The sequence below is a fragment of the Balaenoptera borealis genome (assembly GCF_965194805.1).
Source record: "Balaenoptera borealis genome assembly, chromosome: 8".
Taxonomy (NCBI): domain Eukaryota; kingdom Metazoa; phylum Chordata; class Mammalia; order Artiodactyla; family Balaenopteridae; genus Balaenoptera; species Balaenoptera borealis.
This window is the reverse complement of record NC_138865.1, coordinates 76518812-76533925: the sequence shown is the minus strand read 5'-3', so window position 1 is coordinate 76533925 and position 15114 is coordinate 76518812. Positions and strand designations below refer to the sequence as shown.

The 15114-nt window shown below is 34.3% G+C and overlaps 1 long non-coding RNA gene across 4 annotated transcripts in view; it reads left to right on the top strand.

Moving 5' to 3' along the window:
* LOC309633122 overlaps window positions 1-15114 on the top strand; it is a 210986-nt gene that overhangs the window by 131016 nt on the left and 64856 nt on the right. The gene's annotated exons all lie outside the window — the stretch shown is intronic.

Here is a 15114-nt window from a genome sequence, read left to right as displayed (position 1 = left end):
AAAGACAAAAATACAATTAGAGGGAAACAAAAAACCCCAATAAATATTACAATAAACTACCCTGCCGTATCTTTACCAAAGATCAAACTTTTGTTTCAAGTACTACAGAAGACCGCCAAATAGGGATAAAACTTAACCATTTTTGTGGTTCTTAAACTACCAAGATGGAGCATATTTCATTTGTCAGGTCACCTCTGAACAACTGTCTTTCTTGTGACTGGAAAGAACACTCTGATAAGCTACATTTTGGAGGGAGGGTGGAGAGCAATGATTCAAACTCAAAAGCCATCATATAGTAACAAGAAACTACCTTCAAAGAATAGATGCAGTTACCTATAGGGAGTATGTTTTATTAGGTGCCAAAGTAGGGATAACCCTTAACTTGATTAAATATTAATCAGTGATGCTTTACAACTCAAGGTAAAAAGCAGTCATACTGAAGAAATATTTATGTATCCTTTTCCAGAGACCGAAGATAAATTAAAGTCTCCCTTTACACAGGCTTTACTAAATTTTCATTTAACATTTTAGAAATGTTACAATTTAATTTTTTAATACATTTTAAATCATCACAGTAACCTAATTTGTATCTGTAAATACTTCAGTGAAGTCACTGTAATTATTTAATAGTGTGAAAAGTCACAATTTTAGGTTGTTTTTCTACATATGTATTTTTTTAAGTATTGAGAACACAATAAAAAATTTGCAATTAGTTTCATAGAGATATAGAACTATTAGATTTTTCTAATAGGGAAATCAGACACTCAGGGTTCTCTTTTAAGCTTCCTCCTTCTCCCTATTTTGTTTGTTTTTCTCCAGGTTGTATTTTTTTAATGGCTGAAGAAGTGGGGAGAGCAGGCGTAGTGGAGAGGGAGTGAAGAAGTGTCTATGAAGGGGGAGACTTCATTGTACAGAATGGTCATTAACTGTGATGCAAACGCCAATGTTTCCATGGAAACCTCTGTCCACTACAGAATATACTAGAGCAATTTTTGAACCATTTGTCCATTTGATTAATTATGTCTTTGTGCCGAAGGCAGCTTGGCTTGATTGTCTCATCATGTATTAGAGAAGCTACTGCTCTAACAAATGGGCCTATTGTTTTGGGCCTATTCATCTTAGTGCATCCCTGCGAGCTGATAGACATTTCAACAAAATGACTGTCCCTTAATGAGCTGCAGCCTGTCAGAATTGTTTAGGGCTTCCTGTGAGGCGCAGACCATGGTCATGACAGCCTCAGTTATTATGACAATGAGTAGGATGTCTGTAAAAGAGTCTATATAAATACAATGACCCTCGTTTTGAAATAACATAGTTGCTTTTTAATTATCAAACTTATGTATATTATAGTCACAGAACACTCCTGAATTTTGTTCCAACATAAGTTATAGAGTTTTCTGACAAACTAAATGAACATGACCACCAAATTAAAAAGCGTAAAACATTTTTCTTAATTTGATAGGATTGTTCTTGATTTCTAGTTATCCGAAAAAATGTTATGCAATCACGGAAACTAGCTAATGGAAGCAAAACCAACATTTTTCATATATTTTCTTATATTACGATGATATTCATGCTGAGATTTTATCACTCTAAAATGAGTAAAAGCTAATTTTACTTGAATAAATATTCCTCAAAAAAAAGCAAAACAAATCAAAAACAATACTTTAAAAAAAAAAACTTGGGGAGGACCCATAATATTTAAAAAGAAGTAAATATATATCTTAGTAAATGAGATAAATATGACATTTCTAGCACCCCTGACTATGTGTGAGGTGGTAGAATAATAACCTACTCTGGGTTAAGAGTATGCACCTGTTGATTTGCTCTGAAGACTTGGGAGTATTGTAACCCCAAAGTCCAAGGGTCTTTCACAGAGGTCAGTACTTAATAATGATGTGTTTTCCTGTCCACAGTAAATTGTAATAATTCTACTAAAAAAGAAGGAACATATTGGCAATTTTGATTTCATGTTTGCTCAAAGCAAGAGCAAATTCTCCCTCAGAACAGATGAATGCACTTTCTAAGAGGGATGGTGTGCCAGTCACAGCCAGAGTCAACACGCCTGAAACATCCCCTTTGCCAAAAGTTAATTATGACACTTGAGAAAAGCTTCCTGTATGTTTTTAAATTGTGTATTTCAGTTTTACTTCTCTAGCTCTTCTGTGCAGGGAACAGTGATGGAGCATCATTGTGTATGGTCTATGCTTCCTTTCACTATTTCTCCATACAAAGTCAATGATTCAGTTGTGTCCCTAAAATTCACAGATGGAAATCACCATTCTGTAGCTACCAACAGCGACACTTAATCAGTTAATAACTGAGGATTAAACTTAATTCAGATTAATTTGTATTAGTATAGAGTTTGTAAATCAATTGCTTTCATATTAATTTACATGTTGTCTAGACATGACATCATGTTGATTCTTTGTGTGGTTCAACTACTAATTACAGACTTTGAGGGTAACAAATGCAAAGTTTTTGTTTAAAGCTCTAAACAAAAATCAAGGCTGGAGTGGTGGTTCAGTTTGTTTTAGGTTAGGATTTTTTTTAAGCTAGGTACAAAACTACATGTTATAGTCTGGAATGAAAAAAATTTAATCTGTTTAACATGGAAATGGCTTCTGATAAAGATAAAAAGGGATAGATGTAATTGCTGATGAGATAAATTTTAGAAAAAGAAGAAAATTGTTAAAAATTAGACCAATATCCCCAAAACTCAATTGATATGTAAGAGACTGAAACATTATTAAAATGATTAGTACTTACAGATTTCAGTTTACATTTCTATCTGTTCCATTCAGAGGCTAAACCTTTACATAATGAAGTAACTGTTCTGTGGAAAGCATTTATTTAATTCTGATAATTCATTTAATTCTATATTTTGAACTTCTCAGAGTTTAATGGTCTTAATTTTCTGAATAGAGTAGGCAGTTGTGATAAAAAGTAAGCAAACTAAAATAAATAGGAAACATTTCCTTCATTTCTCTCCAGGATCCAAAAATGAAATTGGTGGCCTATGTTCAAGTTGGAGAAACATTATCAAATTTCATTCATTTTCTAGTTCATAAATTTTCCTTCAAAACCGAATCTACTAAAGAAGCCTAACCCTTAATTGTGTTTTCCTTATTTGGATTTTATTTGGATTTTTAAATGGACAAGTCCAACAGAATTAATCATTATTTTCACTTTTAATTTTCCTGAATTGGCTTAGGAAATGAGCTTCCCCATTTTCAGAATGTATATTACAATTACCTGGTTTCTTTCTTTATATGCCTGTCAGTTATATATTATACAGTTTATAACCCCGTTTTTATTGGGGGTATCCATTTTATCCCTCCAAAAATAGTATTACGTACATGGTCATGAGAAAGTCATTGCAAGAAGAGAAAAAGATTCGATGTTACGTCAAAGTGATTTATGTAGTTGCTGTTCTTGGATGGGTAGGAAGGATAAAATGCCAATGATATGCTACCTTTGTTATATGTATATTACCCTTAAAGCATGACATTTCTACTCTGCTAAGTAATTCTACTGTTTTCTGTAATTTATATGGAAGACTGTCCCTACCATTTAAAATGTTGGAAATTTTAATCTTCATGGAGCTATCTTTAAATGTTAATAAGCATTAATATCATAAGCATTATTCTATTTATATATCTATACACCAGTGGAGACACCAACTATCACCTTTGCCCCCGAATAAATCTTACTTTGGAAGAGTTTTCATGAAGTTTCATTTCCAAAATATCACTTCTTAAAATTTGTAAATAATTTTAAACTTAAAATTTAAACCTAAAGAAAAGTTGCAAATATAATACAAGGGAATTTCCATATACCCTTCACCAGGATTTCATCAGAATCCTTTTAATGATATCATTTTACATTTAAGTTGTTTGTTGGCTTGCTCTCTCTTTATCTCACTTTCTCACCTTGTATAAATGTACATATATATGTGTATGTATAATCCAAAGTAGCTCTCTAATGAAAAGAATTCTTTAAGACTCCAAGGGGACACCACTTAACAAGTCATGATTTTCCTATTCCATTGAACATTATCTAAAACAAACATATATTTTTCTTATTTGCCTTAGATAAATGATGTAGCATACTAAATAATTTTGTTCCCCAGCTTGGACTTACGCCCAATCAATAGGCATACAAATTACAATGAGTATTTATAAATGTGATTTCTAAATATGTTCAGATCACACCAAGAATCTAAGTTGCTGTCTGGAAGCAATCGTACAAGAAGAGAAAAATGGATATTCCAGACTTGGGCAGAACAGTTTTATTTGCACAGTATACCTTTGGCCCAGAATAATGTTTAGCTGAAAGGAAAAATACCAGTCTTACTTCCAGGCATACAACTCAGGAGAATGTCATGACTTCAGTCAAAAGAAAGGAAGCTAAGTTAGATTGTCAGAGTTTAAAGCTATGGGATGAAAGATTTCTTTGGAGGATGGGAAGCAGCAAAATTTAATCCCCATTTCAATATTTCTTAAAGTTGTATTTTATAACCTTTTATTGTTCTCAACCACATCTAGAAAGGGATGCAGAAATAATCAATTATCAGGTAAGCCTTACAGCTAATCATAAACAGGCTTGGATTCCAAAGGATGCTCAAATTCACAAAGACAGTCTAACCTTCCCATACACCTCTCGTTGGATGGCCTTTCAATTCTTAGGAAGTTGGCTTTGGAATGTGTCTTTAAAATTATCTTGGCTTCATCTATCTTTCTTTGTCTTCCCCCCCATGAGTCTCTCTCTAGTCTACCACACACCCCTTTTTTTTTAAGGCCCAGGAACTCATCTTAAGGCTTGACCCTGGAACTATCTTAAACAACAACAGTAGAGGGATCTAAATAATCTATTCTTTTAACTTCAAATCATTATAACATTAAATATCCTATCTAAATAAAGTTGAATATGCTAGGAACAAAACAGATGAAGATAACTGAAAACTCTTCAGAGCCATGTCTTTTGTTAGCACTCTCATATCATGTTCTCATGAAACCTATTGGAATAAGACCAATAAGATGACAATAAAGGACTCAATATGGAGTAATTGTTAGAGTCCTTACGATTTTATGTAGAAAACTATGTCATCTGCAAGTAAGGTCAGATTTATTTCTTTCTTCTCTGTTTTTATGCCTTTTATTTCCATTTTCATGCCTTATAGTACTTGTTAGAACTTCCAGCACTATGTTGAATGAGAGTGGTGAGAATAGACATCTTTGCCTAGTTCCCAATCTTAGGAAGAAAGTAATCACTCTTTTACTGTTAAGGATAATGATAGCTGTGTTCTTTTTTTAGATCAATTGAGGGATTTCCCCTCTATTCCTACTTTTCTGAGAGCTTTTATCATGAATGAGTATTAAACTTTGTCAACTTTTTTTTCTGGATTGAATATGATGATGCAATTATTCTTCTTTAGCCTGTTAATATGGTGGATTATATTGATTGATTTTAAAATATTGAACTAGACTGGTATCCCAGGATACTTGGTCATGGTGTATAATATTTTTATATTTTGCTTATTTCTATGTGCTAATATTTTAAAGATTTTTGTGTCTATATTTAGGAGAGCTATTGATCTTTTTCTTTCTTTCTTTCTTTCTTTCTGGGTTGGGGCAATGGAGGGAAGGTACTTTCTTTATCTCGTTTTGGTATCAGGGAACCAAGCTTCCTAAATGAATAGAGGAGTGTTCCCTTCTCTTCTGTTTTCTACAAAGAGATTATAGAATTGTTGTTAATTCTTCTTTAATTTTTGTAGGATTTTCCAGGTGAAATCATCTGGACCCTGACATTTCTTTTCTAAAAGTTTTAAAATTACAAATTAAATTTCCTTAGTAGTCATAGGGATATTCAATTTATCTAATTCATATCAGGTGGGTTGTGGTTATTTGTGTTCTTTGAGGAATTGGTCTGTTTTGTGTAAGTAAGTAGAATGATGTGCATTACGTAAGTAGAATTCTTTGGTGCATGTCCTTATTGTCCTTTTGAAGTCCACAGCATCTGTAATAATATCCCATATAATTTCTGATATTTAATGTGTGTCATCTCTATTTTTTCTTTGTCAGTGTTGCTAGAGATTTGTCCATTTTATTAGACTTTACAAAGAACCAGCTCATAGTTTCATTGATCTTCTCTACTGTGTTCCTGTTTTTAATTTAATTGACTTCTTTTTATCATTTCCTTTTTCTGTTTTCATCAGGTTTATTTTGCTCTTCTTTTTCTCTGTTTTGAGGTAGATGCTTAGATTGTTGTATTAAGACTTTTGTTCTTTCCTAATGAATGCATTTAGTGCTATAAAATTTTCCTCTCAGCTCTGCTTTAGCTATGATCCACAAAATTTGATATGTTCACCAAACATGGTATGAAATGTTTGATATTTCATTAAGTTTAATGTATTTTTCATTTCTTCTAAGGCTTCTTTTTTTATTCATGGATTACTTAAAAGTATGTGATTTAATTTTCAAGTGTTTGAAGATTTTCTTTTTATTTTTCTATTATTGATTTCTAGTTTGATTCCATTGTGGTCAGAGTGCACACTCTGTATAATTTCAAGTTTTAAAGTTTGTTGAGGTTCATTATATGGCCCAAGATATGGTCTGTCTTGGTATATGTTCCATGAGCATGTGAAAAGAATGTGTTTTCTACTGTTACTGGGACTTTTTATGTTCTATAAATGTCAGTAAGATCCTGTTGATTGATAGTGTTGTTTAGCTCTTCTAAATAATTGCTGATTTTCTTTCTAGTTGAAATTTTAAAAGGGGTGTTGAAGTCTCCAATTATAATAGTGAATTTGTTCATTTTTTTCTTTCAGTTCTCTCAGCTTTTGTTTTACATATTTTGCAACTTATTAACAGTTTGGTACATACACAATTATGATGGCTGTGTTTTCTGGGTGGAGTGGATTGACCCTTTCATCATTATATAATGTTCCTCTCTGTCTCTGGTAATTTTCTTTGCTCTGAAGTTTACATTATCTGATATTAATGTGGCCATTCTTGCTTTCTTTTGATAAATGTTTGCATTGAATATCTTTCTTCCATCATTTTACTTTCAGCCAGTCTGTACTGTTGTACTTGAAGTGATATTCAAGGGCAGGGAAGGTTCTTCATTACTACTGGGTGGGGTGGGAATTTCAGACCCTCTTTGGGCTCCAGTGGCATCATGGTGAGAATGGCCATGGTAAACATTCCAACTCTTCTCTAGGCCTCCTTTTGACACTACTTTAGTGGAGAGGGAGCAAGGCGGTCACTTTGTTGCCATCTAGCAGAGATGAAATTCTCTATTTGGCATTCTGACATCATCCCAGTGGAGGTGTTGAGTTGCCTCATGGCAACCTTGCAGGTGTGGAAGTTGAGGTTCCTCAGTCAGCCTTTCCTGGTGTCATTGGAAAGAGGCCACAGTTTTTTCTGTGATGTTCAGCTGAAGTAAAGCAGTTACGGTCTAAAAGTTCTGTCTTGCTAAGCTGCTCCTTTAATGAAGGAGAGCAAGCTTTTGTTGTAAATTTTTTGTCAGTGTTCTTTGTTGCCTGTTTCTTCAGGTTCAAGTCTGGGATATATGAGACGAAAAGAAAACCCAGGGTACTAACCACTGTTTTTCCTTAGTTTCTGAGGTCCCTGAAAAACTTATCACCTTCTCTCCATGTTTCAGAGTCTTCTTATGTTTGTTTTATGTAGTATGTCCTGACTTTTAGTTGAACTTTGCGATAAGAATTTTAAAAGTATACCTACTCTATCTTACCAAGAAGTAGAAGTCTCTGGTACAAAATTTAAAGAATATGAGCCTAAAATATATAATTTGTTAAATTTTTAAATATTCTAACCAGAGATAAATACATAAATATAAGCTAGACCTGGATGTCTCTTGAGCTCCAGTCAATTATTTGTCAGGTTTTAAATAATAAAGATTGTCTTTGGTAGATATATAATAATGGGCATTATAATATCTAAATTCTTAGTCAATAAACCCAAATCTCAGTGGCTTACAAGAGCAAACTTCTGTCTCTCTTACAAAATTGTTCTCATGTCTTTGGTTCTACTTAAACTGTGTTAGACTTAGGTTTGCTGATTTGGGACTGTGGATCTGCTCCTCATGTTTCTCCACGCTGGGTTCAAGGCTAAAGGAGCAACCTCTCAGTATATGCTACTCTTTCATGGCAAGGGCGAGAATAAGAAATTGACAGACATACACAATGACTATTAAAGCTTCTGCTCAGAACTGGTACACTGTTCCTTTTGCTCATATTTTAGTGGGAAAGTAAGTCACATGACCAAACCTAAAACCAACTGGCTGGAGAAGTATACTACTTACATAGGAGGCAGGCAAATTGATTTGGTATACATTCTGAAATGTAGAATGTGTCAAAAAATATTTTCTATTAAAGATGCTAACCTCATCTAGACAAAAAATAGCTCTATAATACGTTGTGAAATTGTTCACATATGCTTTAAAAGGTAAAAAAATAAACTAGTAATTAACCTAAAATGGTGTGTCAACTTAAATCTTCAAGATAAATATTATAAAAGCTATCTTCAGGCTCGTAATTTTCAGCCTACTAATGTTTACTTTGCATTCCGTAATCTCCATTAGAATACAGGTACATCTATAAGAGACAGATATATATCCAGATATATCCTATTATTCCATGAAATCTTGTATTAAGGCCAGACACAGAATAATTCATAAAATGATAGCAAGAGAAAAAAAAGGATTTTTAGGCAGCTGGAGTGAGAAGAAAAATTAGAAAGAAAATGTTCTCTACTGGGAACTATTTTAAGTAAAGAATCTGGGGCAAAATTTTACATAGCTTCTTCTTTCTAAATGAGAGAATTGATTCTTATCCCCACAAATTCAATAGTGAGCTCACATGAGTTCCACATAAAGGATTTCAACATAAAGGAAGTCATACAGTGTAGTGAGAAGTAAATTAGTTTGTGTTGCTTACCTTTGTTTAGTTACGTACCTTGATATTTTCTGATAATTGCACATGGATTATACTAGTTATCTAGCCTGATACAAAACCAACTCAAGTAAATAGAACTCAATATTACTTAATACTTTCTGTATTCAATGCTCTGTAGACAGTCATTGAAAAGAAAAACACCTAACAGGTAATCATAAATTGGCACATAGTAGACCTGCAAAAAGAGTTAACAAATTTATATATTGTTTAATTAATCTAATAGGGAAGATGAGACAGATGTCCAAATAGATAAAATGTTAGTCAATATATTATATCTATACTGGAGATATGGGAAGTATTAATGGAGCTCCAAGCAGGAGAGATTATATGCTTTCAGGGGAGAGGAGTATATGAGAAATAGGAAAAAAAAATATTTTCGAGGGGGATTTGACATAGGCTTTAAAGTTTAGGGACAATGCTAGCAGTTAAATGTGGGAAATAAGGGGAAGAAGGATTTAAGATGGTGGTGTAGGAAGATCCTGAACGCACCTCCTCCCACAGACACAACAAGTCTACAACAACATATGGAATAATTCCCTCCAAAAAGGACCTGAAAACTGAATGAACAGAACCTCCAAAACAAAGGATAAAAGAATAGCACTGAGATGGGTAGGATATGGGCTTGCCAAGGAAAAACCCACACCCCTGCTGTGGCCATCCACAGTCAGGAGGGATCACAAAGGTATGGATCTTTTCCCTGAGGAGCAAGGGATTTGAACTCCACATCAGGCACCCCACTCCCTAGATCCTGCACAGGAGAGATGAGCTCCCAAGACAACTGACTTTGAAAAACCAATGGGGAATATGCCCAGGAAAACTATAGAACTGCAGGGAAGAGAAAACCCGCTCTTAAAGGACTCATGAGCAGACTCTCACAACCCAAAAACCAGCACAGAAACATCTGATTGAAAAATGCATGGACGATAGGTGAAAGGAGACTACTAATCTTGAGGCATCTGCCAGAGAGGCAGAAAACAATTGAGACACTCCTTGGGGACTGAGTCACTGGCAGGTGCTATTTATGCAATCTCAGGCTACCTTACTCATACTGGCATAGGAGGGGACTATTTTGGAATTCTCTACTTTTGGCACCAGTGGGCATACCCTCCTGAGAGACCCCCCACTGCTGTACTTTAGCTGGGCCTCCCAGCTGGCCCAGTGATAGCCCTGCCCAACAGTACCCCATGGCAACCCCCACCAGGTCCTATAGCCAGCCCAGGGCCCAACCCTCCCCACAGGTGCCTCACAGCAGCTGCAGCTCCACCACAACAGAAGGGCACAAGCAACTCACATAGGGGACACCTCTTGAGTGCCTGGCTCTGGTAGCCAGGCAGATTGTACTCCTGAGCCCCACAGTTTGTCCCCTAAATAAGGCCACTTCTTCAAGACTGGGAGAGATAGGTGATATACTTAATACATGGAAACAAAAGCAGGGAATTAGGCAAAATGAGGAGACAAAGGAATATGTTCCAACTAAAAGAACAAGACAAAACTTCAGAAAAAGAACTAAACAAAATGGAGATAAGCAATCTACCTGACATAGAGTTTGCAGTAACAGTCATAAAGATGCTCACCAAATTCAGGAGAGGAATGGATGAACACAGTGAGATTTTCAATAAAGAGACAGAAAATGTGAGAAAGTACCAAACAGAAGTTATAACTGAACTGAAAAATAAAATGCTGGAGGGGTTCAACAGCAGACTGGATGAGGTAGAAGAATGAATCAGTGATCTGGAAGACAAAACAATGGAACTCACCCAAACAGAACAGAAAAATGAAAAAAGAATTTAAAAAGGGGAAGATCCTTAAGGGACTTTTGGGACAACATCCACAGAATGAGACTTGCACTATAGGGGTCCCCAAAGGAGAAGAAGGAGAGAAAGGGCCAGAAAAATTGTTTGAAGAAATAGTAGCTGAAAATTTCCCTAATCTGGGGAAGAAAATAGACATCTAGGTACAGGAAGACCAGAAAGTTCCAAATAAAATGAACCCAAAGAGACACACCCTAAGACATATTATAATTAAAATGATAAAATGGCTTCATTGGTGAATTCTCCAAAACATTCAGAAAAGAGCTAATACCTATCTTTCTCAAACTCTTCCAAAAAATTGAAGAAGGAAACCTTCCAAACACATTTTATGAAACCAACATTACCCTGATTAAAACAAAAATAGACAAGGACACCACACACACACACACACACACACAAATTACAGACCAATATCCTTGATGAATATAGATGCAAAATCCTCAACAAAATATTAGCAAACCAAATTTAACAAAACACTGAAAGGATTATACACAACAATCAAATGGGATTTATTGCAGGGGTGCAACGATGGGTCAACATCTGCATATCAATCAATATGTTACATTAACACAATGAAGTACAAAAATCATATGATATTTTAATAGATGCAGAAAAAGCATTTGACAAAATTCAACATCCATTTATGATAAAAACTCTCAACAAAGTGGGTATAGAGGAAACATACCTCAACATAATAACAAACCACAGCTAACATCATACTCAACAGTGAAAAGCTGGAATTTTTTACTCTAAGATCAGGAACAAGACAAGGATGACCACTATTGCCACTTTTATTCAACATAGTATTGGAAGTCCTACCAACAGAAATTAGGCAAGAAAAGAAACAAAAGGCATCCAAATTGGAAAAGAAGTAAAACTGTCACTATTTGCAGATGACATGATACTATATATAAAGAAACATAAAGACTCCACCACAAAACTGTTAGTACTAATAAATGAATTCAGTAAAGTTCCTGGATACAAAATCAATATACAGAAATCTGTGACATTTCTATACACTAATAACAAACCACCAGAATTAGGAAAACATTCCCATTTATAATTGCATTATAAAGAATAATATGCCTAGGAATGAACTTAATCAAGGAGGTGAAAGACCTGTGCACTGAAAATTGTAAGACATTGATGAAAGAAACTGAAGAAGACACAAATAAATGGAGAGCTATTCCATGTTTATGGATTGGAAAAATTAATATTGTTAAAATGTCCATACTACCCGAGGCAATCTACAGAATCAGTGCAATTCCTATCAAAATTCCAATGGCATATTTCACAGAGCTAGAACAAATGATTCTAAAATTTGTGTGGAATCACAAAATATCCTGAATAGCCAAAACATTCTTGAGAAAGAACAAAGCTGGAGGTATCATGCTCCCTGATTTCATGCTGTACTACCAAGCTACAGTAATCAACATAGTATGGTACTGGAACAAAAACAGACACACAGATCAATGGAAAAGGCTAGAGATCCTAGAAATAACCTCACATGTACATAGATAATTAAATTAAGACAAATGAGCAAAGAATATACAATGAATAAAAGATAGTCTCTTCAATAAATGGTGCTGGGAAAACTAGATAGCCACATGAGGAAAAAAAAAGAAAGAAAGAAACTAGACTCCTATCTTACACCATACACAACAATTAACTCAAAATGGATTAGAGATTTGAATGTAAGATCTGATACCACAAAATTCCTAGATGAAATCATAGGCGGTAACTTAGTTGACATCAGACCTGATGACTTTTTTGTGGCTCTGACTCCAAAGGCAAAGGAAACAAAAGCAAATGGGACTATATCAAACCAAAAAGTTTCTGCACAGAGAAGGAAACCATTATCAAAATGAAAAGGTAACCTACTGAATGGGAGAAGAAATTTGCAAATCATATGTTTGATAAGGTGTCAATATTCAAAACATATAAAGAACTCATACAACTCACAAGAAAAAAAAAACAAACTGGTTTTAAAAATGGGCAAAGGATCTGAACAGACATTTTCCAAAGAGGACACACAGGTGGTCAACAGGTACGTGAAAAGATGTTCAATGGCACAAATTATTAGGAAAATGCAAATCAGAACCACAATGAGATATCACCTCACACCTGTTAGAATGACTACTATTGAGAAGAAAAGAAATAGCAAATGTTGGAGAGCTTGTGGAGAACAAGGAACCCTCACACACTGTTATTAGGACTGTAATAGTGCAGCCAGTATGAAAAACAGTATGGAGATTGTCAAAAAAGAATAGAACTACCATATGCCCCAACTATTCCACTTCTAGATATTTATCTGAAAAACACAAAAACACTAATTCAAAGAGATATATGCTCCTCTATGTTCAGTGCAGCTTTATTTTTAATAACCAAGATACGGAAGCAACCTAAGTGTCCTCAATGGATCAATGGATAAACTTGTGGTCTTTATACAATGGAATACTACTCAGCCATAAAAAAGATGAAACCCTGCCATCTGTGACAACATGGATGGAACTTGAAGGTATTATGCTAAGTGAAATAAGTCAAGAAAGACAAATATTGTATGATTTCACTCATATGTGGAATCTTAAAAAACAAAATAAATAAATAAAGCAAACGAAAACAAACTCTTAGATACAGAGAACAAATTAGTGTTTACCAGAGGGGAAGTGGCTTGGGGAATGGGTGAAGTGGATAATAAGGATCAACTATATGTTGATGGATGGCAACTAGACTGGAGGTGGTGGTCACTTTCTAGTGTATACAGAGGTATAATTATGATGCTGTACACCTGAAACTTATATAATAAAAAATAATGTGGGAGATAAGTAAGAAGAAGCAAGACTATAAGTGAAAGATACTAATATGAATGTAGTTACAATAGAAGGAGGCAACAAGACTGACAGGGAGACTAGGTCTCTGTATTAGTCATCTTGGACTGCCATAGCGAAATACCACAGACTGGGTGGCTTAAACAACAAAAATTTATTTTTTCACAGTTCTGAAGGCTAGAAATGCAAGATAGAGTTTGCCACCACATTTGGTTTCTGGTGAAGCCTCTTTCCCTGGCTTGTTAATGGCTACCTTCTTCCTGTGTCCTTACATGATCTTTCCTCTGTGTGCATGTGAAGAGAGAGAGCAGCTCTGGTGTCCCTCTCTTTTCATATAAGGATACCAGTCTTATAGGATTAGGCCCCAAATGTTAGGACATCATTTAACCTTAATTACCTCCTTTAAGGTCCTCTCTATAAATACAGTCACTTTGGGCTTAGGGCTTCAACATATGAATTTAAAAGGACACAGTTCAGTTCATAACAGTCCCCAAAGTGGAAATTTTTCAATGCAGGCAGAGAATTTGGAACTTAGTTTAGTTAGAATTAGGAAGCCATTGACACAAAACTTTGGATTAAGAGATTGACATCTGAAACTTTCATACAGTTTTCCTTAAAATCAGTAGAACTTCTTGATTGCCTTCCAGTAGGCCTGGAGCCAAATATGACATAGCCTATTGTTAAGATTCAAAAGTAATGATTATGCAGATATCTATGGAGTTTCATTTGAGAACAAGGAATAAATGAATTCTAAAGGACTCTTCATTTGTGATAGCATATAAATATAAATAAACTACATTTATTTAAACTCAGCTACTCATTCCAATCAAAACATTTGGCATTATAAGATTTTTCCCAACACGAATCTGAACTTTAGTCCTACATGTCTGCACAAACTCAGAGCCTCTATAAAATACTTGAAGCCAAATAATCCATTTGAACTAGACATATGTTTTATTTTATAATTATTATAAAAATGTGAGTATCAATCAAAAAAATAAATCAGAGTTTCTGCCTTTGCTGACTGAATACAATTTTAGGTTGGTTCTTTTACTGCTTTATAAATCATTAAAAGCTTTTGTCATTTCATTCATTTTTGGCTAGAGAAAATTAGACATGATTTATGGAAATTTAAAATAAGGCAATGAGAAGTGGAAAGATAAAAACACAATGTCATTAATTCACAGCTTAAAAATTCTGTCACCAAAAGGGGAAAAATATTTTGAGAATTTTTTTCTCATAATTTCCAATATTGCCTACATAATCAATTTATCACGTAATTAAATATTATCTGGCTTTATCTTTATCAGCTCAGTGCTTATGCTTTTAATTTTTACTTAATTGGGTATGTTTTCCCATCTATTACAATAGATAAGTTACAAAGACATTTTTTAAGTCTTTTCTATCAAAGTTTGTTAAAGAAAATGCAAAAGTAATTCATACTAGCTGTGATTTTTTAAAACCCTAAAAAGAATGTTTGTATAATTTATCATTTCAG